The sequence below is a fragment of the Salmo salar genome, chromosome ssa01 (assembly GCF_905237065.1).
Source record: "Salmo salar chromosome ssa01, Ssal_v3.1, whole genome shotgun sequence".
Taxonomy (NCBI): Eukaryota; Metazoa; Chordata; class Actinopteri; order Salmoniformes; family Salmonidae; genus Salmo; species Salmo salar.
The window spans coordinates 47,880,042-47,905,621 of record NC_059442.1 but is presented as its reverse complement, the minus strand read 5'-3'; the positions used below and the strand labels follow the sequence as shown (position 1 = coordinate 47,905,621).

Sequence of the window (25,580 nt, the reverse complement as noted above, 5' to 3'; positions counted from 1 at the left end):
AAAATAGCTTTTTGGTGAAAGCACATTTTGCAATATTCTAAGTACATAGCCCAGGCATCATGGGCTAGCTATTTAGACACCCGGCAAGTTTAGCACTCACCAATATCAGATTTACTATTATAAAAGTTTGATTACCTTTTGTTGTCTTCGTCAGAATGCACTCCCAGGACTGCTACTTCAATAACAAATGTTGGTTTGGTCCAAAATAATCCATCGTTATATCCGAATAGCGGCGTTTTGTTCGTGCGTCCTAGACACTATCCGAATGGTAAAGAAGGGTCGTGCGCATGGCGCAATTCGTGACAAAAAAAATCTAAATATTCCATTACCGTACTTCGAAGCATGTCAACCGCTGTTTAAAATCCATTTTTATGCCATTTTTCTCGTAAAAAAGCGATAATATTCCGACCGGGAATGTCCATTTAGCTAAACAGAGGAAAGAAAACAAAGCTTTCGGTCGATGCGGGCACGAGCCTGAGTCTCACAGTACTGTAACCAGCCACTACCCAAACGCGCTACTTTGTTTCAGCCAGAGCCTGCAAAGCCACGATCCAGCATTTTGCCGCCTTCTGAGAACCTATGGCAGCCATAGGAAGTGTCACGGGACAGCTAAGATCCTCACTCTTCAATAAACAGAGACAAGAAGAACGACACCTTGTCAGACAGGCCACTTCCTGCATGAAATCTTCTCAGGTTTTTGCCTGCCATATGAGTTCTGTTATACTCACAGACACCATTCAAACAGTTTTAGAAACTTTAGGGTGTTTTCTATCCAAAGCCAATAATTATATGCATATTCTAGTTACTGGGCAGGAGTAGTAACCAGATTAAATCGAGTACGTTTTTTATCCAGCCGTGAAAATACTGCCCCCTAGCCATAACAGGTTAACCTATGTTTTGTTTTTTGTCAGCACAACCTGTTATTTGACTGGTTCATGGAATGAGTTTGGCTGTGGATGTGTTCCGTGTGATGCATTGATGATGAAGTTTGCATTTATCTTTTACAATAAAAGGTCAAATTGAGGAATAAAGTTTAAGACCTTTATTTTCCATCAGTACAAAAAAAATATTTAGATGCTGTTCAGACAACAATGCTGTTTAGACGCGTTTGTTGCGTCATATGTTCTGTGGCTACTGTTCCAATCACATATTTGAGATCGTACGCTGCAGGGACCACTCAACAATGATCACAAATATACGTGATTGTACGCATCAAAGGGTTAAGGTGCTCCAAAGCTTTTTACTATCATTCTTTATGTCATTTATCTTCTTCTTTTTATTCAATTTAGTCACATGATGTCTCAATTTGCAATACGTTTGCCAATCGGTTGTGCAGTCAGACTTATTTGCCGTTCCTTTTACCTCATCCCTCTCAACCAACAAGTATTCTTTACATCAACAATATAGGAATTAACCATAGTATTTAACCATAATATACCATAGTATTTTTTCATGTGGGTGTGTGTGCATGTATACAGTATGTGTGTGGGTGTGGGTGTGTGTATTACAGTAAGTTTACATAAAAAAAATAGGTATTTGTTGTTTTTCCCATCCTCAGAATTTCCAGTAACCTGGGTGTGTCCTCCTCCATTGTGTCCTCCTCCCAGAGTGCTAAGAACCTTGGCGTGACCCTGGACAACACCCTGTCGTTCTCCACTAGCATCAAGGCGGTGACCCGATCCTGTAGGTTCATGCTCTACAACATTCATAGAGTACGACCCTGCCTTACACAGGCAGGTCCTAATCCAGGCACTTGTCATCTCCCGTCTGGATTACTGCAACTCGCTGTTGGCTGGGCTCACTGCCTGTGCCATTAAACCCCTACAACTCATCCAGAACGCCACAGCCCGTCTGGTGTTCAACCTTCCCAAGTTCTCTCACGTCACCCTGCTCCTCCGCACACTCCACTGGCTTCCAGTTGAAGCTCGCATCTGCTACAAGACCATGGTGCTTGCCTACGGAACTGTGAGGGGAACGGCACCTCCGTACCTTCATGCTCTGATCAGTCCCTACACCCAAACAAGGGCACTGCGTTCATCCACCTCTGGTCTGCTGGCCCCCCTACCTCTGCGGAAGCACAGTTCCCGCTCAGCCCAGTCAAAACTGTTCGCTGCTCTGGCACCCCAATGGTGGAACAAGCTCCCTCACGACGCCAGGACAGCGGAGTCAATCACCACCTTCCGGAGACACCTGAAACCCCACCTCTTTAAGGAATATCTGGGATAGGATAAAGTAATCCTTCTAAGCCCCCCCCCCCGCCCCCCCAAAAAAAATATATAGATGTACTATTGTAAAGTGGTTGTTCCACTGGATATCATAAGGTGAATGCACCAATTTCTAAGTCGCTCTGGATAAAAGTGTCTGCTAAATGACGTAAATGTAAATGTGTTGATGCAGGAGATTTGAGGTTATTTGATCAAAACCAAAATAGCGGGGAACATATGGGTGTCCATATGTTCACTGGTTTTGATTAATCATGTTCTATGTCTTATGTCCTCTTTTTTCAAGTACTGTGATATATCAATCATTTGTTGAAACATTCTTGCAGAGGTGGGACCAAGTCACTATTATTCGAAGCACAAGCAAGTCTCAAGGTCCAAGTCTAAAGTCGAGTAACAAGAAGAACGGGTTGAGACTCGAATCAAGTCTAAGTCCTGCATACCATACACGGAACAATAATTGTATCTTCTGTTCTGACTCCAAAGCGTGTGGAGCGCCGGCCAGGTAGCATATTTCTATGCACACTGAGGTGCCCGTGCTCCTATTACGCACAACAAAAATGACAAAGACATAGGAACCGGACACACCGAACTGAAACGTAACTCGGGAAATATGAACAAAGGAAACCATACATTGAATAAACAGAACTTCTACCTCATTAGACTTCATGTGCACAATAAACATTGCGCTCACACAGATCAGAGTAAGAAATGGTTGGCTAAATGAAAATGTGTCATAGGTCTATTAAACATGAAACAGATAAAATAAATGTCTATGTGTAGCATTAAACGGTACGGGGATGGAATGATGAAACGCTAGCAATTATTGTAGTATTACATGGAATATAGATTTACCACATATGCATTAAACGTGTGAAAGCAACAGCAAACATTTCAACAAGAGAAAAAAGCACTCTCCACTGGAGGGAGTTTGGAGAGCCGTGCCTCTTCGCCACAGTAGCCTAAAAATGTATTTTAACAACAAATTCCAAATGCAAGCTTCATAAGTAAATTATACATTTCAAGCTATTTTTACATACCAAAAGACCAGTAGGCCTATGCTAGTAATTGTTGCCCCATTGCTGGTGAGCTTGCAAAGTAAACAGTTAATATTCTTGATCACCAAATATTTTTTGGAGCTGCATATTTATTTACTATGGCAATCCTCTCTCCCTACACTGCACCCAATCCTATAGCTGTACTGCAAATCAGAAATCTGTTTGGTAGCTCACCCGACCAGTGTTGATTGACAGTTTGCTGGTCCAATCAGAGGGCCGGGTGTGTGTTTCACTAGCCAATCTGTTTCAGTTTTTTTGCAAGGGCCATGCTGCAGCTACTGTCTCTGGCTGCGTGTAGAGTAATCCACATAGACTGTGCCACAAAATGAGTGACAAATGATTACAAAACCTGACCAGATAATTTCAAGTCATCTCTCTCAAGTCAAAGTTGAGTCCCGAGTCTTGAGGCTCCAAGTCTCCCAAGTGGACTCCCGAGTGGCGCAGCAGTCTAAGGCACTGCATCTGTGCTAGAGGCATCACTACAGACCCTGGTTTAATTCCTGGCTGTATCACAACCGGCCGTGATTGGGAGTCCCAAAGGGCGGTGCATTATTGGACCAGTGTCGTCCGGGGTAGGCCGTCATTGTAAATAAGAATTTGTTCTTAACTGACTTGCCTAGTTAAATAAATAAAAGTCCAAGTCATTTTATTTTCTATCAAATCGAGTCTCAAGTCATCACATTTGTGACTCGAGTCAGACTCGAATCCAAGTCATTTGACTCGAGTCCACAACTCTGCATTTGTGTACTAATCTATTTTAGCCTATATAATGTAGCATTGTGTACTATGCTTCTTATTGCTCTCCTATATGTCATCAGCCACACATTAAAGTAAACTATGTAGAAGAAATCACTCTATGTAGTCTCACTTTTTTTATTACACTAAGTTTAATTAGCTTATATAATGTATCTACAGTTGATCCCATAGGTTGTTTGTTTTGTTGGAATAGGAAGGAAGCATTTATTGTTAAACTCAGAAAATGTTCTTCTGTGTGTTGGGTGACTAGAAAAGTAGCCTTTTGTCAAAGGATTTCACTTTCTATTCAAGAGCTCGCTCTTGCTCTCTCGCTCTCTGTCTCTCTCTCTCTTTCTCTCCTAACGCACGCATGTGCACACACACACACGAACCAGGGTGGCGATAGTGTTTGTTACTATGCAAACTTGAGAGGAAGTAGGGGAGGGTGTGAGTGTGTGGGCCAAGCATAGTAATTGCACTCTACACACACACACACACACACACACACACACACACACACACACACACACACACACACACACACACACACACACACACACACACACACACACACACACACACACACACACACACACACATATAGATACAAGCACACGCACGTACACACGTAACAACATATACACACACACACACACACACATTCACACACACAGCTTCCAGTCCCACCTTTATTGGCAACTTACTACAGCTATTGGCTTGCTTGGCTGCCTAGCATCTCAACACCTATGATTTACATTTACATTTAAGTCATTTAGCAGACGCTCTTATCCAGAGCGACTTACAAATTGGTGCATTCACCTTATGATATCCAGTGGAACAACCACTTTACAATAGTGCATCTAAATCTTTTAAGGGGGGGGTTAGAAGGATTACTTTATCCTATCCTAGGTATTCCTTAAAGAGGTGGGGTTTCAGGTGTCTCCGGAAGGTGGTGATTGACTCCGCTGTCCTGGCGTCGTGAGGGAGCTTGTTCCACCATTGGGGTGCCAGAGCAGCGAACAGTTTTGACTGGGCTGAGCGGGAACTGTGCTTCCTCAGAGGTAGGGGGGCCAGCAGGCCAGAGGTGGATGAACGCAGTGCCCTTGTTTGGGTGTAGGGCCTGATCAGAGCCTGAAGGTATGGAGGTGCCGTTCCCTTCACAGCTCCGTAGGCAATCACCATGGTCTTGTAGCGGATGCGAGCATCAACTGGAAGCCAGTGGAGAGAGCGGAGGAGCGGGGTGACGTGAGAGAACTTGGGAAGGTTGAACACCAGACGGGCTGCGGCGTTCTGGATGAGTTGTAGGGGTTTAATGGCACAGGCAGGGAGCCCAGCCAACAGCGAGTTGCAGTAATCCAGACGGGAGATGACAAGTGCCTGGATTAGGACCTGCGCCGCTTCCTGTGTGAGGCAGGGTCGTACTCTGCGAATGTTGTAGAGCATGAACCTACAGGATCGGGTCACCGCCTTGATGTTAGTGGAGAACGACAGGGTGTTGTCCAGGATCACGCCAAGGTTCTTAGCACTCTGGGAGGAGGACACAAGGGAGTTGTCAACCATGATGGCGAGATCATGGAACGGGCAGTCCTTCCCCGGGAGGAAGAGCAGCTCCGTCTTGCCGAGGTTCAGCTTGAGGTGGTGATCCGTCATCCACACTGATATGTCTGACAGACATGCAGAGATGCGATTCGCTGCCTGGTTATCAGAAGGGGGAAAGGAGAAGATTAATTGTGTGTCGTCTGCATAGCAATGATAGGAGAGACCATGTGAGGATATGACAGAGCCAAGTGACTTGGTGTATAGCGAGAATAGGAGAGGGCCTAGAACAGAGCCCTGGGGGACACCAGTGGTGAGAGCGCATGGTGCGGAGACAGATTCTCGCCACGCCACCTGGTAGGAGAGACCTGTCAGGTAGGACGCAATCCAAGCGTGGGCCGCGCCGGAGATGCCCAACTCGGAGAGGGTGGAGAGGAGGATCTGATGGTTCACAGTATCAAAGGCAGCAGATAGGTCTAGAAGGATGAGAGCAGAGGAGAGAGAGTTAGCTTTAGCAGTGCGTAGAGCCTCCGTGACACAGAGAAGAGCAGTCTCAGTTGAATGCCCAGTCTTGAAACCTGACTGATTAGGATCAAGAAGGTCATTCTGAGAGAGATAGCAGGAGAGCTGGCCAAGGACGGCACGTTCAAGAGTTTTGGAGAGAAAAGAAAGAAGGGATACTGGTCTGTAGTTGTTGACATCGGAGGGATCGAGTGTAGGTTTTTTCAGAAGGGGTGCAACTCTCGCTCTCTTGAAGACGGAAGGGACGTAGCCAGCGGTCAAGGATGAGTTGATGAGTTGATGAGGTAGGGGAGAAGGTCTCCGGAAATGGTCTGGAGAAGAGAGGAGGGGATAGGGTCAAGTGGGCAGGTTGTTGGGCGGCCGGCCGTCACAAGACGCGAGATTTCATCTGGAGAGAGAGGGGAGAAAGAGGTCAAAGCACAGGGTAGGGCAGTGTGAGCAGGACCAGCGGTGTCGTTTGACTTAGCAAACGAGGATCGGATATCGTCAACCTTCTTTTCAAAATGGTTGACGAAGTCATCCGCAGAGAGGGAGGAGGGGGGAGGGGGAGGAGGATTCAGGAGGGAGGAGAAGGTAGCAAAGAGCTTCCTAGGGTTAGAGGCAGATGCTTGGAATTTAGAGTGGTAGAAAGTGGCTTTAGCAGCAGAGACAGAAGAGGAGAATGTAGAGAGGAGGGAGTGAAAGGATGCCAGGTCCGCAGGGAGGCGAGTTTTCCTCCATTTCCGCTCGGCTGCCCGGAGCCCTGTTCTGTGAGCTCGTAGTGAGTCGTCGAGCCACGGAGCAGGAGGGGAGGACCGAGCCGGCCTGGAGGATAGGGGACAGAGAAACTCAAAGGATGCAGAAAGGGAGGAGAGGAGGGTTGAGGAGGCAGAATCAGGGGATAGGTTGGAGAAGGTTTGAGCAGAGGGAAGAGATGATAGGATGGAAGAGGAGAGAGTAGCGGGAGAGAGAGAGCGAAGGTTGGGACGGCGCAATACCATCCGAGTAGGGGCAGAGTGAGAAGTGTTGGATGAGAGCAAGAGGGAAAAGGATACAAGGTAGTGGTCGGAGATTTGGAGGGGAGTCGCAATGAGATTAGTGGAAGAACAGCATCTAGTAAAGATGAGGTCAAGCGTATTGCCTGCCTTGTGAGTAGGGGGGGAAGGTGAGAGGGTGAGGTCAAAAGAGGAGAGGAGTGGAAAGAAGGAGGCAGAGAGGAATGAGTCAAAGGTAGACGTGGGGAGGTTAAAGTCACCCAGAACTGTGAGAGGTGAGCCATCTTCAGGAAAGGAACTTATCAAGGCGTCAAGCTCATTGATGAACTCTCCAAGGGAACCTGGAGGGCGATAAATGATAAGGATGTTAAGCTTGAAAGGGCTGGTAACTGTGACAGCATGGAATTCAAATGAGGAGATAGACAGATGGGTCAGGGGAGAAAGAGAGAATGTCCACTTGGGAGAGATGAGGATTCCAGTGCCACCACCCCGCTGGCTCGATGCTCTAGGGGTATGCGAGAACACGTGGGCAGACGAAGAGAGAGCAGTAGGAGTAGCAGTGTTATCTGTGGTAATCCATGTTTCCGTCAGCGCCAGGAAGTCTAGGGACTGGAGGGTAGCATAGGCTGAGATGAACTCAGCCTTGTTGGCTGCAGACCGGCAGTTCCAGAGGCTGCCGGAGACCTGGAACTCCACGTGGGTCGTGCGCGCTGGGACCACCAGGTTAGAGTGGCAGCGGCCACGCGGTGTGAAGCGTTTGTATGGCCTGTGCAGAGGGGAGAGAACAGGGATAGACAGACACATAGTTGACAAGCTACATAAGTGTTGTTTCTTGTATTATTGTCTCTTGTGTCTTTAGAGAACTGTTTCACTTTGATATCCTTTTTCTTCTGTCCTGATTTTCTCTTTCTTTTCTTCTGTTAAAAAGATATTCTTTGTTGTTCTTCGTTAGCTAGCTAGCTTCTTCCAAAAGAGTCCCTAGCAACTGCTTAGCAACTGGTAAACAATTCAGCTAGCTAAGATAACTACAATTTTATGAAAAATAGTTATTTTTCAAAAGCCTATCTTCTTTGTTTGTTGCTTGTTTTTTCTCCTCTTCAGTCTTGCAGTTTTCTTTTGCTTTTTTCCGATGTACTTCACTCTAAAAACCATGTAAATTTCAATATTTGTAGGAGCTCATTTTTCAGCTGCTGCTGCTCAAATTGGAGTTCCGGAACATATGATTGACAGGTATGGTAAACCTCTGCCCCTCCCTCACCAGACACTTGCCCATTGTCTGTGTGTTTGAGTGTTTGAGAGCACTCCAACCAAATGGCTGGTTATGTGCTTAAGCTCAACTCCAACCTCAGTCTGTTTTCTCCCACGCCACCAAAAGGCCACCACAGGTATTCGATGATGTCAGCTTGTTATGTCTCTTGTTTTTCTAGGAAAATAACTTGGTCTATTCTGTCATTATGAGCAATAGCTAGAAAGGCTAATATGGCTAAGGAGGCCAGTGGGTGCAGCACAGACAAAAACATTTGCTTTCCATTTAAGTTAACCTTCAGAAAGCATGGATGACTCAGACACAAAAGTAGCCTGACAGCTATTAAGTAGGCAAGTCAGTTAAGAACAAATTCTTATTTACAATGACAGCCTACCGGGGAACAGTGGGTTAACTGCCTTGTTCACGGGCAGAACAACAGATTTTCACCTTGTCAGCTCAGGGATTCAATCCAGCAACCTTTCGGTTACTGGCCCAACGCTCTAACCACTAACCACCTGCCGCCCCACTATTACCACATCGGTATCACTATCAGAAGTAGGTCTAAGAGGGACTGAGGATTGTGCAAACATTGTAACTTTGGACCATTTCCTTATTTCCTTATGCAGCAGTCACGTAGGCTGACATAACCTAGTAGTGCTTTGAGATAGAATAGATTATCAGAAAGGTAATGGCTTTACAAAAGAGTTTCTTCAAAGACAGGAAGGCCTTATACGGTCATGCTGTGTTGACTCATCAGCTAGCTGTGTAAGTTAAGAGACCTTTTCACTTCTAGTCAGAGAGCGGTCACGTGAGAGAGGAAAAAGGAAAGACTGAAAAATACTTTCCTTATTAACCACTTAGGTCAGGGACGGGCAACTTTGATGGGGGTGAAGGCCACAAAAAATCGGAACTCATCATGAGGGGCCGCAGTGGCTCGTGGGTCTGCTAACCCACATCCATACCCACACATGCAATCAGAGCCGGCCCTATCCTTTAGGGGGCCCAAAGTGATATTTTGTTGGGGGGCCCACCTTGCAAGCAAAACATTTTAGCTGCCCCCCTCTTGACAGCGAAGACAAAAAAAAGTTTTGGAGTTAATTTCCTACCATTCTACACATTTTGCCATGGGGCATAGAGAAAATGTTGACGTTTTAAAGCAAGAGAAGACTTTGCAATTTTATAACTAATCTGATGCAATTCTACTCTGGGACAAAAAATGCAATATTTTACAGCTAATTTCCTGCAATTGTAGAAATCTTGCCATATGGTGGAGACAAATGTTAGCAGTTTTTAATATGATATCTGATGATATCGCGGCAGGTAGCCTAGTGGTTAGAGTGTTGGGCCAGTAACTGAAAGGTTGCTGGATTGAATCCCTGAGCTGACAAGGTAAAAATGTGTCATTCTGCCCCTGAACAAGGCAGTTAACCCACTGTTCCTCGGTAGGCCATCATTGTAAATAAGAATATGTTCTTAGTTGACTTGCTAGTTAAATAAAGGTTCAAATTAAAAAAAATATCATGACATAACAACAGAAAAACTGCTGATGCACAACCAAATTTCAAAATTGCACCTTGTTTATTCTATAATTCTAACTCTCAACAGTAAGTTCAGACCCTGACTGAGTTCCAAAAAACTAAAATAATAATAACATTAAATAAAAATACCAGAGGGGTATCGAATCCCCGAGCTGACAAGGTACAAATCTGTCGTTCTGCCCCTGAACAAGGCATTTAACCCACTGTTCCTAGGCCGTCATTGAAAATAAGAATTTGTTCTTAACTGATTTGCCTAGTTAAATAAAGGTCAAATAAAATAAATGAAAATACCCGCCTGTTCCCGATCCCTGACTCAGGTCATTTCCCTCACTGACAGAAATGGCTTAAATTAGCCTATGTCAACAGCCCTCACAGGTTGCATCTGGTAGCAGGTGTAAAAATGTCTACACTCTAAAGGGAAAACACTATGAGGTTAGTTAGGAGGGTTCGTTTGATATGGACAGATAATGGATAATATCACAGCCTCTTCCAGTCAGTGGTACAGTAGGGCCTAATTGATGCAGCTCCTCCTTCCCTTCAAAGCGCAAAGTTGATGACTGAATTTTTAACTAGCAAAGGAAAGATGTTGCCTAAATTGATCCAAACCGTCAGCGAGCGTGTCCATGTGTTTTTGTTTTCGCCACATTAACAGATAAAGGTTGGGATGGAAATTGTAAAATGGGATACTTAGTAAAACGAAACAGGGAAAGGGCATATGACTTGAAGGGTGACCTATGACAGAACAGTACATTTGCACAGACATTTACATGGGAAGTTTTTAGCAAGTGGAAGATCATTCTGTCAAATTAAAGTTCAGATTTACAGATGTTATCGCAGGTACCGCAAAATGCTTATGTTTCTAGCTCCAACCGTGCAGTGATATCTAGCAATACAATAACAATACACACATACATGCAAATAATAAGAAAACAATAAATAAAGAAAACATGAAATTGTTTTTAGAAGTGAAAAAACAAGAAATTGTTTTTAGAAGTGAAAAAACAAGAAATTGTTTAAGGGTCTTGAACAGTCATTCAGGAAAGATGGATGCAGTGAGCAGTGTTGCAGTAAAATCATCTCAAGCAAATTTGGTGATACACAAAGCAACTCAAAAAACATTAACTGTGTCAATGATATATTTTTACTATAAATCTCCCATTTGGCATGTCTCTTGTGATTCACAGCAGCACTGACAGATGTGTGGACTTGACAACTGAGTCTTAGTTTCGAACAACCCTTCCCCCTCTTTAGTTCCATGCTGTCTGAAGACCTAGCTAGCCAGTAACACCAGACACAGATGAAAGGGGAAACATATAAGTAGCTTTGCCATAGGGTAAACTTTTAATTATATTTGCTGGCACCCAACGGTCCAATTTTGGCACCAGTAGAGTAGCTATCTAGCTATATAAACCACGCCCCTATGCAAACATGCCTTCTCCGATGTTGGTTACAAGGCGAGACTTATTTAAATTGGGTAAGAGAATATCATGTTACCATTGGTGATGGCACGTTGTCCCCTTAATAATGAATCCAAGTGTTTGACATGGGGGAGGGGACCAATAACTTTATGATCAAACTTTATCAATGTAGAACCAACAGTCATTTTTCATACTTTGGTCATCATACTTTGATCTGGTTTCCTTCAAATATCATCCAATTTCATGAAAAACATGATTTTGACTGTTCATGACCTATTGTGTTGCACAACACCTTACAAAAGGTAGCCTAAGCCTACATCAGGGGAGACAAATGTTGTCTCGCTTAAGTCTGTCCAAACACTCTTCAATTGTACTTGAGATGATGAGTAATGATGCAATATGTGTGGGAAGGACATTTTCGCTGCACAATTCACACCCTTTACTGAGTTGATGAAACAGCAACAGTTGGGTAAATATTAATTACACGGGATCATGGCGTCATGGTGTCTAAGTTGAATATTTTCTGTCTCAATGTTCATATCCACATCATCAGTCAATGTGCAGATCAATGGATCAGTGTCTGGTTTTCATAGGCAAGATTAGAAGTTAAACGGAATTTGTGGTGCGGGTGATATTGGAAGCCAAGTATTTGTGGTATGAGTGATATGGTGATGCCAACTGTGGAAAAAGCCAATGAACAAAAATATAAATGCAACATGCAACAATTTCAAAGATTTGACTGAGTTACAGTTCATACTGTGTAAGGAAATCAGTCAATTGAAATAAATTCATTTGGCCCTAATCTATGGATATCACGACTGGCAATACACATATGCAGTCGTTGGTCACAGCTACCTTTAAAAAAGGTAGGGGTGTGGATCAGAAAACCAGTCTGTATCTGGTGTGACCACCATTCGCCTCACGCAGCGTAACACATCTCCTTCACATAGAGTTGATCAGGCTGTTGATTGTGGCCTGTGGAATGTTGTCCCACTCCTCAATGGCTGTGCAAAGCTTCTCGACATTGGGGGGAACTGGAACACGCTGGTGTACACGTCGATCCAGAGCATCCCAAAGATGCTCAATGGGTGACATGTCTGATGAGTATGCTGGCCATGGAAGACCTGGGACATTTTCAGCTTCCAGGAATTGTGTAGAGATCCTTGGGACATCGTGCCGTGCATTATCATGCTGAAACATGAGGTGAAGGCGGCGGATGAATGGCACAACAATATTCCACCTAAGGACCTCGTCACGGTATCTCTGTGCATTCAAACTACTATCAATAAAAGGCAGTTGTGTTTGTCGTCCTTAGCTTATACCTGCCCATACCATAACCCCACTGCCACCATGGGGCTCTCTATTCACAACGCTGACGTCAGCAAACCGCTCGCCCATACGATGTCATACATGCCGTCTGCCATTTGCCTGGTACAGTTGAAATTGGGATTCATCCGTGAAGAGCACACTTCTCCAGTGTGCCAGTGGCCATCATAGGTAAGCATTTTCCCACCAAAGTTGGTTACAACACCGAACTGTAGTCAGGTCCAGACCCTGGTGAGGACGACGAGCATGCAGATTCTTCAGTTGTGGAAACCCACAGTATCATCAACTGTCCGAGTGGCTGGTCTCAGATGATCCCGCAGGGGAAGAAGCCGGATGTGGAGGTCCTGGTGAGGCCGGTTTGACGTACTGCCAAATTTTCTATAACGATGTTGACGGTAGAGAAATGCACATTCAATTCTCCGGCAACAGCTCTGGTGGACATTCCTGCAGTCAGCCTGCAAATTGCACACCCTCAAAACTTCAGACATCTGTGGCGTTGTGTTGTGTGTCACAACTGCACATTTTACAGTGGCCTTTTACTGTCCCCAGCACAAGCGGCACCTGTGCAATGAACATGCTGTTTAATCAGCTTATTGTAATGCGACACCTGTCAAGTGGATGGATTATCTTGGCAAAGGAGAAACGCTCACTAACAGGGATCACATTTATGCGTATGGAACATTTCGAAAATCTTTTATTTCAGCTTTGAAACATGGGACCAACACTTTATATGTTGCGTTTGATATATTATTATTGTTCTCAAAGTAGTGATGCTAAGACAGTTACATTTACAATTTCAACAATATTTGGTCGGTTGAAATTTTCAAGACGTGAGACAATATTTGAAGGCACAAAACCAATTCAAAAACACTTTTTCTATTAATTTTAACCTATCAAAATAATGTATTCTATAACAATACCTTGTCATCCTTGCATTTCTGATGTGGCCCTTGGGGGTCTTTACCCCTCTGGCTGAAGTTACGCCTCCATCCCCCTCATGTCCATATCACGTGACATATAGCATAAGGTGGTGACTGGGTCTGGGGGCAGCGGACAGTATTTATCATAGAAATACTATTACTAGAATGACTAGATACTATGGTAGGCTATTAATAATCCAGGCAGGGGTGGAGGAACAGAGCAGTTCCCTTATCTGTGTCTGTATATAGGTCACTTAAGGCTGCTACACACTTTAACTAAAAATGCAGCAACCGAGCATCGTTTTCTGCTTTGTTCGGCACAAATGTATATAAGATGCTCCGTCGTTCTGTTTGAGTAAAGTGTGTAGAGCACTTTAGAGCAACAGTCTCATCCATTTCGAGCCATGAACCCTGAAACACACTTCAGCCCAAATTCCAGTATTTCCCCTTGGCTTTTGTGTAAAAACTGTCATGACAACTGATGTTAAATATAGGCTAACGTGATGCACAGAGCATGTTCGACCATACCTAAATAGGTTTGGAGTCACATGATTTCCATCGGCTCTGAAAATAGGCCTTTCCATGTCATTACATCACAATGTGATGTGTATAAACCAGAACGACCAATAAAGCTTTTTCTAGTGCAAAAAAGATGTGTGGCTGTCAGCTGCAGAAGACAATACAGTGCCTTCAGAAAGTATTCAGACCTCTTGACTGTTTGCACATTTTGTTACGTTACAGCCTTATTCTAAAATAGATGAAGAAAAAAAAAATCCTAGTGAATCTCCACAAAATACCCCATAATGAAAAAGCAAAGATATATATATATTTTTTTTTTACAGAAATATCACATTTACATAAGTATTCAGACCCTTTACTCAGTACTTTGTTGAAGCACCTTAGATAGCGATTACAGCATCGAGTCTTCTTGGCTATGACGCTACAAGCTTGGCACAACTGTATTTCGGGAGTTTCTTTCATTCTTCTCTGCAGATCCTCTGTCAGGTTGGATGGGGAGCGTTGCTGCACAGCTTTTTCAGGTCTCTCCAGAGATGTTCGATCGGATTCTGGGCTCTGGCTGGGCCACTCAAGGTCATTCAGAGACTTGTCCCAAAGCCACTCCTATGTTGTCGTTGTCCTGTTGGAAGGTGAACCTTTGCCCCAGTGTGAGATCATGAGCGCTCTGGAGCAGGTTTTCATCAAGGATATCTCTGTACTTTGCTCTGTTCATGTTTCCCTCAATACTGACTAGTCTCCCAGTCCCTGCCTCTGAAAAACATGCCCACAGCATAATGCTGCCACCACCATGCTTCACCATAGGGATGGTGCCAGGTTTCCTCCAGACGTGATGCTTGGCATTCAGTCCAAAGAGTTCAATCTTGGTGCTTCAATGCTGCAGAAAGGTTTTGGTCCCCTTCTCCAGATCTGTGCCTCGACACAATCCTGTCTCATAGCTTTACGGACAATTCCTTCGACCTCATGGCTTGGTTTTTGCTCTGACCTTATATAGACACATGTGGGACCTTATATAGACAGATGTGTCTTTACAAATCATGTCCAATCAATATAATTTACCACAGGTGGAATCTAATCAAGTTGTAGAAACATCTCAAGAATGATCAATGGGAACAGGATGCACCTGAGCTCAATTTCGAGTCTCATAGCAAAGGGGCTGAATACTTATGTAAATAAGGTGTTTCTGTTTTTTTTGGCAAAAAATGATAATAACCTGTTTTCACTTTGTGATTATGGGGTATTGTGTGTAGATTGCAGAGATTTTTTTTAAATCCATTTTAGAATAAGGCTGTAACGTAACAAAATGTGGAAAAAGTCAAGGGGTCTGAAAACTTTCCGAAGGCACTCTATATAAAGCGATCTGTGCATTTGAGCAACAGCATAAATACACATATTTCACTTTTGCCTGTCAAAAACTGAATGACCACTGCTGCACATTCTGCCACTGTCTTGAACAGATTTGATTATACTATTTAGAACGAGCAGCCAGCTGACGAAAATATGAGTGCACCAGGATAGCTAGCTAACATAATGTCACAAAGCATGATGCTCTAGTTAACTTTCATTCTGAAATTACCTCATATTTCCGAGTTAGTCAGATATTACTTTAAGACTTGAAATTGGCATGGGAGATAGATCAGCAGATAGCTATCTACCTAAGGTAGATAGCTAACTGGTTAATTTGACAAAAAAATCTAAAAAAATATTTATCAATGTTTCTGTAGCTGGCTAATTCATTTGATCGTGCTATAGGATACACCAGGTTTTATGCTGTTTTAGTCCACACAACATGTCGCTCTGTCACCTACAGTAGAACTTTATAAACAGTGGTGTAAAGTACTTAAGTAAAAATACTTTCAAGTACTACTTAAGTTGTTTTTTGGGGTATCTGTACTTTACTCTACTATTTATATTTTTGAAAATGTGTACTTTTACTCCACTACATTCCTAAAGAAAATAATGTACTTTTTACTCCATAGATTTTCCCTGGCACCCAAAGTACTCGTTACATTTTGAATGCTTAGCAGGACAGGAAAATTGTCAAAATCACACACTTATCAAGAAAACATCCCTGGTCATCCCTAATGCCTCTGATCTGGCAGACTCACCAATGTGTTCCTTCTGGTTTGCTTAATTATTTATACTTTTACTTTTGATACTTAAGTATATTTGATCAATTACATTTACTTTTGATACTTAAGTATATTTAAAACCAAGTAGTATTTTACTGGGTGACTCACTTTTACTTCTATCAAGGTATCTTTACTTTTACTCAAGTATGACAATTGTGTACTTTTTCCACCACTGCTTATACATCAGGGGGAAACAATAAAATTGGCCATTTGTACCTGATAGAGCAGATCTAGTCTCATGTGCGGAAGTAAGCCATCTGGCACAAGAGGATATATTGGAAGGTGACTATAGCAGACTCAGAAGTTCTGACTGAACGGATGCACATTTGTGCGCCCCAGGACGGTCCATTTACTTTGTGCTGATATAATTTATTCTATGAAATCCTGAGATTTATTTAAGAAGTCCTGAGGTTTCATTGGGACAGTTCCCCCTCATAGCAAATAACTGGAAAAAGAATCAAAGCAGGGGGACGTGGGATTAATTTAAGATACTCTTTAAAGAGGTAGGGTTTCAGACATTTTCAGAAGATGGGCAGGGACTCCACTGTCCTGATGTTAGGGAGAAGATTGTTCCACTATTGAGGTACCAGGACAGAGAAGAGCTTTGACTGGGCTGAGCGGAAGCTGCCCACCCATAGGGGTTGGAGGGCCAAGAGAACAGAGGTGGCAGAACAGAGTGCCTGTGTTGGGTTGTAGGGTTTGAGCATAGCCTGAAGGTAGGGAGAGGCAGTTCACCTTGCTACTCGGTAGGCAAGCACCAGGGTCTTGAAGAGCATGCGAGCTTTGACTGAAGGTCAGTGGAGTGTGCTGAGGAGCTGGGAGACATCGGAGGGAACTTGGGAAGGTTGAACACCAGGCGGGATGCAGTGTTCTGGATAAGTTGCAAGGTTTCATGGCACAAGGGGGGAGCCCAGCCAACAGAGTTGCAGTAGTCTAGACGGGAGATGACAAGTGCCTGGATTAGGACCTGCATCGTTTTCTGTGTGAGGAGAGGTCATACTCAGCTTTGTGTGTCAGCTTTGGCAGAGGGGAGAGCCTCTGTGACACAGAGGAGAGTGATCTCAGTTGAGGGAGACGTCTGACTGGTTAGGGTCAAGAAGATCGTTCTGAGAGAGATAACAAGAGAGTTGGTAATAGACAGCAGGCTCAAGTGATTGGAAAGTGAAGATGTCAGAGGGGTCGAGTGTTGGTTTCTTGAGGAGGGGAGTGACTCTGGCCATCTTCTAGTATACTGTACTAATTGGAGCAAACATGAGCAGTATAGGAAAAATTATTTCAAATTATGAATTGTAATGCTATTTAGGGGTAAAAAAAATGTGGACGGAATTTGCTTGTTAGTCAATTTTTTTTGGAACTAGGCCTAATTGTAGCCTTTACTCTTTGCTAGGGGCATTTCAGGCAACAACAGCATACCATACTTAAACTGCACAAAAAAAACTCAAAGTCTTTGCCACATTACCATGAACTGACTGGAAGAAAAAATTGAGCATTCACAGCTCTCTCAGAGTTGGACAAGTGCCAAGCTAAAAGGGTGATTATTTCAATGCTGCACCATGTGACTGAACACAGCCCAGAAAAATCTTTAATTAATTCAATCCTCAGCGTGTATCGGAATTAATGCTTGTGTCTTAATCTCTTAAAATCTCCTCCTAGGCAGTAGAAGGCTCAGAAAGCCTGGCCACTGGCTCTAGAACAGCTAGTGTAAATTCTCCCACATTTCTGAGTATATTGTCTTCTTCAGCCAGGGCTGTTAGATGTGCTACCCCCATTTCTACCCCTATTGCAGCAGATACATTTTTTTGCCAGAATATCCGACCACTCAAAACAGTGGGGCCCCTCTCACAATCTTGTTTACTTGCAGATTGTGTTAAGTCAACTTCTCAGTTAGCCTTCTACAACTTGGTCAAAGAGAGCAAAAAATGATTAGGCCATCTTACTTGTTTCATAGTTAAATTGACACAGAAGGTGATATATGACATGCATTCATTATGAGTGCACAATAGCCTTGGCCAAGTTTTGTCATTAAGGATGGAAATGGAAAGTGTATGACTTGAGAAAGTGTCAGTATAATAAATTACAAACTATGTGATGGGAGTAAATTATGAAGTATTACAAAAATTAGGGATTTTCAAATATTTTTCATTTATAAAAAAATATATATATTGTTTAAAAGCTGAGGCTGATAGGCTAATATTCCGGCTACTACTGTTTGGGACTCACTCCTCTCAATCAGGTTATTACTACTTCTCATTCAGAGGGGATCAATGCAATGATGGCAATTCATGATTAATGCCACACTGACACAGTTTGAGCCAATGTGAATGTAGGCTGTATCGTTTGCTTCCTTACATCGTCTGTCCTCCTTATCAAAATGCATCCCAGAAGCTGAGGGAATGGAATAAGTATGGAATAAAAAAACATTGAGATTCCCCCAAGTGTAAGGCATGTTGGTACTGGTAATTCATCTCACCACATTCAAGGTATGCAAATATATGCCTTACATTAATTTTGAGGTGAACTATCCCTTTAAATCAGTGTTTCTCATTCCATTCAGATTTTAGGTAGACACAGCACTGAGTAGCAAAACAGTGGCCTGGTATTCCAGTCCATTGATAGTTGTATCTATAGTCCATTCTTTTCTTGTGCTCGTGTCTGTGTTTTGGTGTCAAACCCTGATCTGCTTCACCTGTCTTTGTGCTTGTCTCCACCCCCCTCCAGGTGTCGCTCATGTTCCCCGTTATCCCCAGTGTATTTATACCTGTGTTCTCTGTTCGTCTGTTGCCAGTTCGTCTTGTTTTGTCTTACCATCTCCCTGCTTTCTCAAGTTCTGTTTTCCCGGTTCTGACCATCCTGCTTGCCCTGACCCCAAGCCTACCTGCCGTTCTATCCCTGCCTGACTCTGACCCGTTAATGAACCTCTGCCTGTCCTGAACCCGAGCCTGCCTGCTGTTCTGTACCTTATTGACTGCCATGGATTACGGACCTCGGCCTGCCTTTGACCTGTCTTTTGCCCGGTCCCTGTTTGGGTCAATAAACATCAGTGACTCTAGTTGTCTGTATCTGGGTCTTAACCTGAGTTCTGATATTGGTTCATTTTCAGGCATGCAAACAGACAAACTGGCTAGCTAAATCAGCACATTGGCATACAGAGGCTATCTAATCAAAAGTTTGATACAAATGTTTCTTTTCACACATTGTATAGCCCGTACCAACTGTTATGGTATCCTGGATTATACTGGAGATTTACCTTCGGTTACTGAAAAAGGTAAACCAGAGGGCTGGTAAATATTGTTGTGGTTTAGCTGGTCTTGTCCTCACATTGAAGCCTCTTCAGTCTTCAGATAACTGTTAGCCATCAGTTAGCTGAACTAAGCTACTATACTGTATGTAGCTAGGTATTCTCTTGTAGATACAGACCTTATGTGTGGATGGTGTAGGAAGAAGGTCCACGACAACCTTCTCTCTTGGTTTCAGATGTTTATTGCAGACAATTATAATACTTTAGTTACTATTTAGCTCCAGTACAGATCACACACAGGTGTCCATACAGGGGCCATACAACAGAACTGACGTACCAACTGAAAAACACTGAACACATACTTACTACGTCATGACAATTGGAACATACAGCTGTTAATCATCTAGGGGTAAAAGTAGGAGGGTATGCTATTTATGTGGCACAACACTACCCCCCTCCAGCAGTGCCGAGTCCCTTTAGCACCTATAACAAATAAAACAGGTGACATTTTTTAAATAACACATGTAAAAATTCATCTGAACACCATTAACATTCAATTGTGAAAAACCTCAAGGTAAGTAAGTATTTTATGTTCTTCTCCAAAACAGGTAAGTAAATAAAGTTGATTGTCCTTTTTGCAACACTTCACTTTTAGGGTAACATAACATTTCTCTCAAAAGGCAAAGGTAAGTAGCTAGTAGAGTCCACTTTTTAACACTTAAACATTCCAGTAACATGGAAACATTGGAACAGTCCTCAACGTTGTTGTTTTTCTCTTTCTGCAGGACCTGTTGCTGATAGAGGGAACCCTGCTCACCCACGTTTAGTCTCTCTGTCTTCGTCCTCAGCCTTGTTTGGTTGAGTGTGGACCCAGAGAACCCAGATGAGGAGTGTGGAACAGGCTGGCGTGTAGGTCTGGGACTCCCTGTGTTTCTGTCTAAATGGACCCATGTTGGGTCTGGATCTAATGTTTTCTCCCATGCCAGCTGCTCGTTCTCCGGCTTGTGGGTTGTCCGGCTGGCCCACTGCTGCAGTTTAGGTGGTTCAGGAAGAACTGCAACACTGTCAGAGGAGACATCCTAAGGCATGTTCATGTCCGAGAACAGGAGAAGCAGAAATTAACACCAGCCACAAACCAAACGCTAGTGGATTTATTACCAGCCACATTGGCGGGTGGTCACACAGAGCATTTGGGTTATTTATTTTTTATCAATCCAATGACCAAATGTTAAAAATATATACACTGAAATATAAATGCAACATGTGTCAGGTGTGTGCGTACTTGTGCTGAAGTCAGGTGCAGGAGAGCAGAGAATTATGAACAGGCGCACACTTTATTTCGGCAGGAGAGATATACAGACGGACGCAGCTGAGTCCAGAAAAACTCCAGCCAACAAGGCAAAGTGTAAAACGCGCAAAACAGTCACAACACATCAAATGTATACAAACAGGATTCGTGAAATAACACGGGAAAAAATGCACGCAAGCCTAGTGCGTACAAAAACACGTAACACACAAACAATCTTACACAAAGAAATGAGGGGGAACAGAGGAATAAATACATGTAGTGTGATTGGGGAATGAAAACCAGGTGTGCTGGGAACAAGACAAAACAAATGGATACATGAAAAATGGAGCGGCGATGGCTAGAAAGCCGGTGACGTCAACCGCTGAATGCCGCCCGAACAAGGAGAGGAGCCAACTTCGGCGGAAGTCGTGACAACATGCAACAAATTCAAAGATTTTACTGAGTTACAGTTCATATAAGCAAATCAGTCAATTGAAATAAATTCATTAGGCCCAATCTGTGGATTTCACATGACTGGGAATAAAGATATGCATCTGTTGGTTACAGATACCTTAAAAATAAGTAGGGGAGTGGATCAGAAAACCAGTCAGTATATGGTGTTTTTTAAGGTACCATTTGCCTCATGCAGCGCGACACATGCCATTTGCATAAAGTTGATCAGGCTGTTGATTATGGACTGTGGAATGTTGTCCCACTCCTCTTCAATGGCTGTGAGAAGTTGCTGGATATTGGCGGTAACTGGAACATGCTGTGGTACATGTCGATCCAGAGAATCCCAGAAATTATCCTTGCAACATGGGGCTGTGGATTATCATGCTGAAACATTAGGTGATGGTGGCAAATGAATGGTATGACAATGGGCTCAGGATCTCGTCACGGTATCTCTGTGCATTCAAACTACCATCAATAAAATGCAATTGTGTTTGTTGTCCGTAGCTTATGCCTGCCCGTACCATAACCCCATCGCCTCTATGGGGCACTCTGTTCACAATGTTGATATCAGCAAGCCGCTCGTCCACACGACTCCAAACACGCTGTCTGCCATCTGCCCGGTACAGTTGAAACCGGGATTAATTTGTGAAGAGCACACTTCTCCAGCGTGCCAGTGGCCATCGAAGGTTAACATTTGCCCACTGAAGTTGGTAACGACGCCAAACTGCAGTCAGGTCAAGACCCTGGTGAGGACTACAAGCATGCAGATGAGCTTCCCTGAGACTGTTTCTGACAGTTTGTGCAGAAATACTTTGGTTGTGCAAATCTAGTTTTATCAGCTGTCCAGGTGGCTGGTCTCAGACGATCCCACAGGTGAAGAAGCCGGATGTGGAGGTCCTGGGCTGGCGTGGTTACATGTGGTCTGCGTTTGTGAGGCTGATTTGACGTACTGCCAAATTCTCTAAAATGACATTATGGTACAGATATTAACATTAATTTATCTGTCAGCAGCTCTGGTGGACATTCCTGCAGTCAGCATGCCAATTGCTCACACCCTCAAAACTTGAGACATCTGTGGCATTGTGTTGTGTGACATAACTGCACATTGTACAGTGGCTTGTTATTGTCCCCAGCACAAGGTGCACTTGTGTAATGATCATGCTGTTTTAATCAGCTTCTTGATATGCCACATTTGTTAGGTGGATGGACTATCTTGGCAAAGGAGAAATGCTCACTAACAAGGATGTAAACAAATTTGTGCACAAAATTTGAGAGAAATAATCATGGAAAAGTTCTGGGATCTTTTATTTCAGCTCATGAAACATGGGACCAACACTTTACATGTTGCGTTTATATTTTTTTCAATGTAGAATCTCTGAGTTACTCAACTGTCCAACAGGCACAGGGTGTATTGGGCTTACCTTGTGCTCTTGTGGAAGACTATAGTCAATGGTGACAGCAGTGGCCACAGGCAGAAGATCACTACCGGATTCCACCGACTTCTCCACCCGATCGTAGCAGGTGAAGTATGGTTTCAACATGTCGACATGACACAGCCATGTTTTTTCCTGCTCTCCGATGTAACAATGACCTAATCCTGATAACAATTTTTTTTCACTATGGGGTAAAGGCCTGAAAAGCAACCCCAGAATGGGCAACAGCACCAGGACATCAAAAGCGCTGCTTCAGGCCTTTCGACCGTACCAACATTTAATTTTTGTTTGCGCCTTCCTCAGATTCTCACTGGCAAATTCAAAGGTGCGGTGCATCGGTTTTGAAAAACACTAACGTGCGCCAACAGATTTGTTTTCATATTTAAGATGTTGTCCGGCAACAACCTCTCTCTCAGCAAGCTCAAATGACCTCTGACACAATGTCCAAACACAAGCTTATTTGGACTAAAACCAAAAGATTTCTGAACAACCTTACGCACTGCAAACAGCACAAGAAGAACCCATTTATCCCAGTCTTTCTGAAACTCATAGCAGTATGCTCTCAACATAGACTTCAAAGTATGATGAAGTCTCTCAAGAGCATTTTGAGACTCTGGGTGGTAGGCATTAGAGGGGCAATGGGTACCACCCAACTGCTGTAGCACTTGTTGGAAAACCTTTGACATGAAATTCACCTTAACAATACTTGGAGCCATGATTTTCCTCAGAGGAATGGCATCCGGGAAACGAGTGGCAGCGCACATGATGATCAAGAGAAACTGGTTACCCCTCTTTGCTTTGGGAAAAGGACCAACACAGTCCACCAGAACCCTGCTGAAAGGTTCGCAAAAAGCAGGAATAGGCTGCAAAGGTGGAACCGGTACAGCTTAGTTCGGTTTACACATTCGCTGGCAAACGTGACAGGATTTACAGTAAGCCACAACATCCTGTTTCAGACCAGAAGAAGTTACACAAGACATGGTCATATGTCTTGACCCGTCCCCAACTATACGGGAGTCCTTTCTTCCCCCAGTCTCTTCCCTGTGTGCTGCCCTTCTGGCAGCTTTATGGGACTCGTACAGCTGGTGAGCAATCAGCCCTTGATTACTCACCAACACCAATCAGCCCCAATTAGTCCTGGCCCGGAGAGCCCGTCGAGACCTAGCATGTCCAGCATAGGGAGCCATCGCCTCGTGATGTATACTCCGTCTGTCACCAGGCCTCGACGAGTCTCCCCCTGGTGGCTGACCTGCTGTACGCCACCTAACATACTGTAAACAGTTGCTGTAGTATCAGACAAAGGCAAAATACCCTCCAAAATTAAGGATTGGGCTGCCCCAGTGTCTCACAGTATTGTCACCAGCTGCTTAACAGAATCTCCACTCTGAACATACCTGTCTGAAAAAAGTGTTCATACACATCTGATCCAAAATCTTGTTTAGGAGACAAACCAGTCCCAACCAGAGTCTCTGTGGGCTGGAGTGCTCCCACAACAAGAAACGTATTTTTCATTCTCTCATTTTTCTGTTTCAACTTAGGGCACTGAGAAACAATGTGTCCTTTCTTATGACAGTAATGACAAACTGGCGGAATACGAAAAATCTGTTTTTTGCCAATCCTTATCTTTGGGCACTGTAGAAAAAGACTGAAACCTCACGATAGGAGGTGACTTCTCGGGATTGCTTTTTGTGTAGGAATAACTACTGGGTGCTTTGTTTGTGAAGGTAATTTTATGTGTCAACACAAACTCATCTGCAGGGACTGCAGCTTTTTAAAGAATGAGATCCTTGCGCTCATAAATGTAGATAGCAACCCTTTCTTGAAGGCAATTCTTGAACCGTTCCAGAAGTAGGAGTGTCGTTAAATCCTCAAGGTCCTTGACCTCTTGAGAACCACACCACCGACATGCTTGTTTCCTTGCGAATTCAACATGGGGGGAGGGGGGGGGAAATCTTGGCTTTGTGAGCCAAAACAAAACAGGTGGGGTCCTATGAGGGATCTGAGAGACATTCCTGGGGGTGTCCACTGAAAGTTGACTAGCAACAACAACTTGGACCTAAAAGACACCCACTAAAGAGGAAAACAAAATTACAACACACACCAAACTTAAAGACAGGAAGCAAATAAACCAAAAGGTGGAGCAAAATTAAAACAAGAAAGATCAGATAAAGGATATATTTTTTAGAAATAAAATAGAGAGAGCCAATAAAGGTGTTAACCCACCACATCTCTCAAGCTAACTGGAGTACTGGGCCAGCCACTGTTAAATATCACCTGTGCCAGTACAGGTGAAACACCTTCTGACTAATGAGATGACAAACCGTGCGGATGTATTGTGTGAGTCTCTTTGCGTGAGTACAGATGGTGAGAATGAGTGGACGATGGAGAAGTAGAGTGGAGTAAAAAGGGTTAACAAAGGGTCATAAACGGTCAGCTGAGGACACACAAAGTTCATTAATATTAACAATTGACATGCTAATCCTTTGCACATGAACGCTCACTCATTTGAGAACAATTGCAATCAATATATATTTACGCTCAGTGTGTCGTCGGGATCCTTGTTGGAGCGTCGTTCCGTTGGAGAGTTCTCTCTCTCTCTCTGTCTCTCTCTCTCGGTTAGAATGGATCTTTCAAAGCGACATTCATTAATGTTGTCATAGAATGGATGCTTCGTTGGTCTTCGCGTTCAATGATATAATTTACTTAGCTGCAGACTAATAATTAATATCAAAGACTTGTTCTTATTCTGTCGGTATCGATAGTCTAAAAGTTAACCACGTGGTATAGTTCACTTTCAGTAGAGTACTTGGATGGTCAAACCTATTGGCCAACTCGCAATGGAGTGGAGGCCGGGTCTGAAGAAAGTAGATCAGGCTATGGTTTTATAGTGAACATCTCACATGACACCTGGTCCTGTCTGTGTCCCTGGGGGCGTGCCGATGACTGAGTTAAGCTTGGTACAGAAATATAATTCTATCACATTAACATCAGTACATAGCATCTCAATGTATTACAAATAGCTTTATCC

General features: G+C 43.5%; 1 pseudogene; it reads right to left on the bottom strand.

The window, feature by feature from the left end:
* Positions 1–22,660, bottom strand: part of LOC106602852 (ribokinase-like) — an 81,815-nt pseudogene extending 59,155 nt beyond the window's left edge.
* Between the last annotated feature and the right edge of the window lie 2,920 nt (positions 22,661–25,580).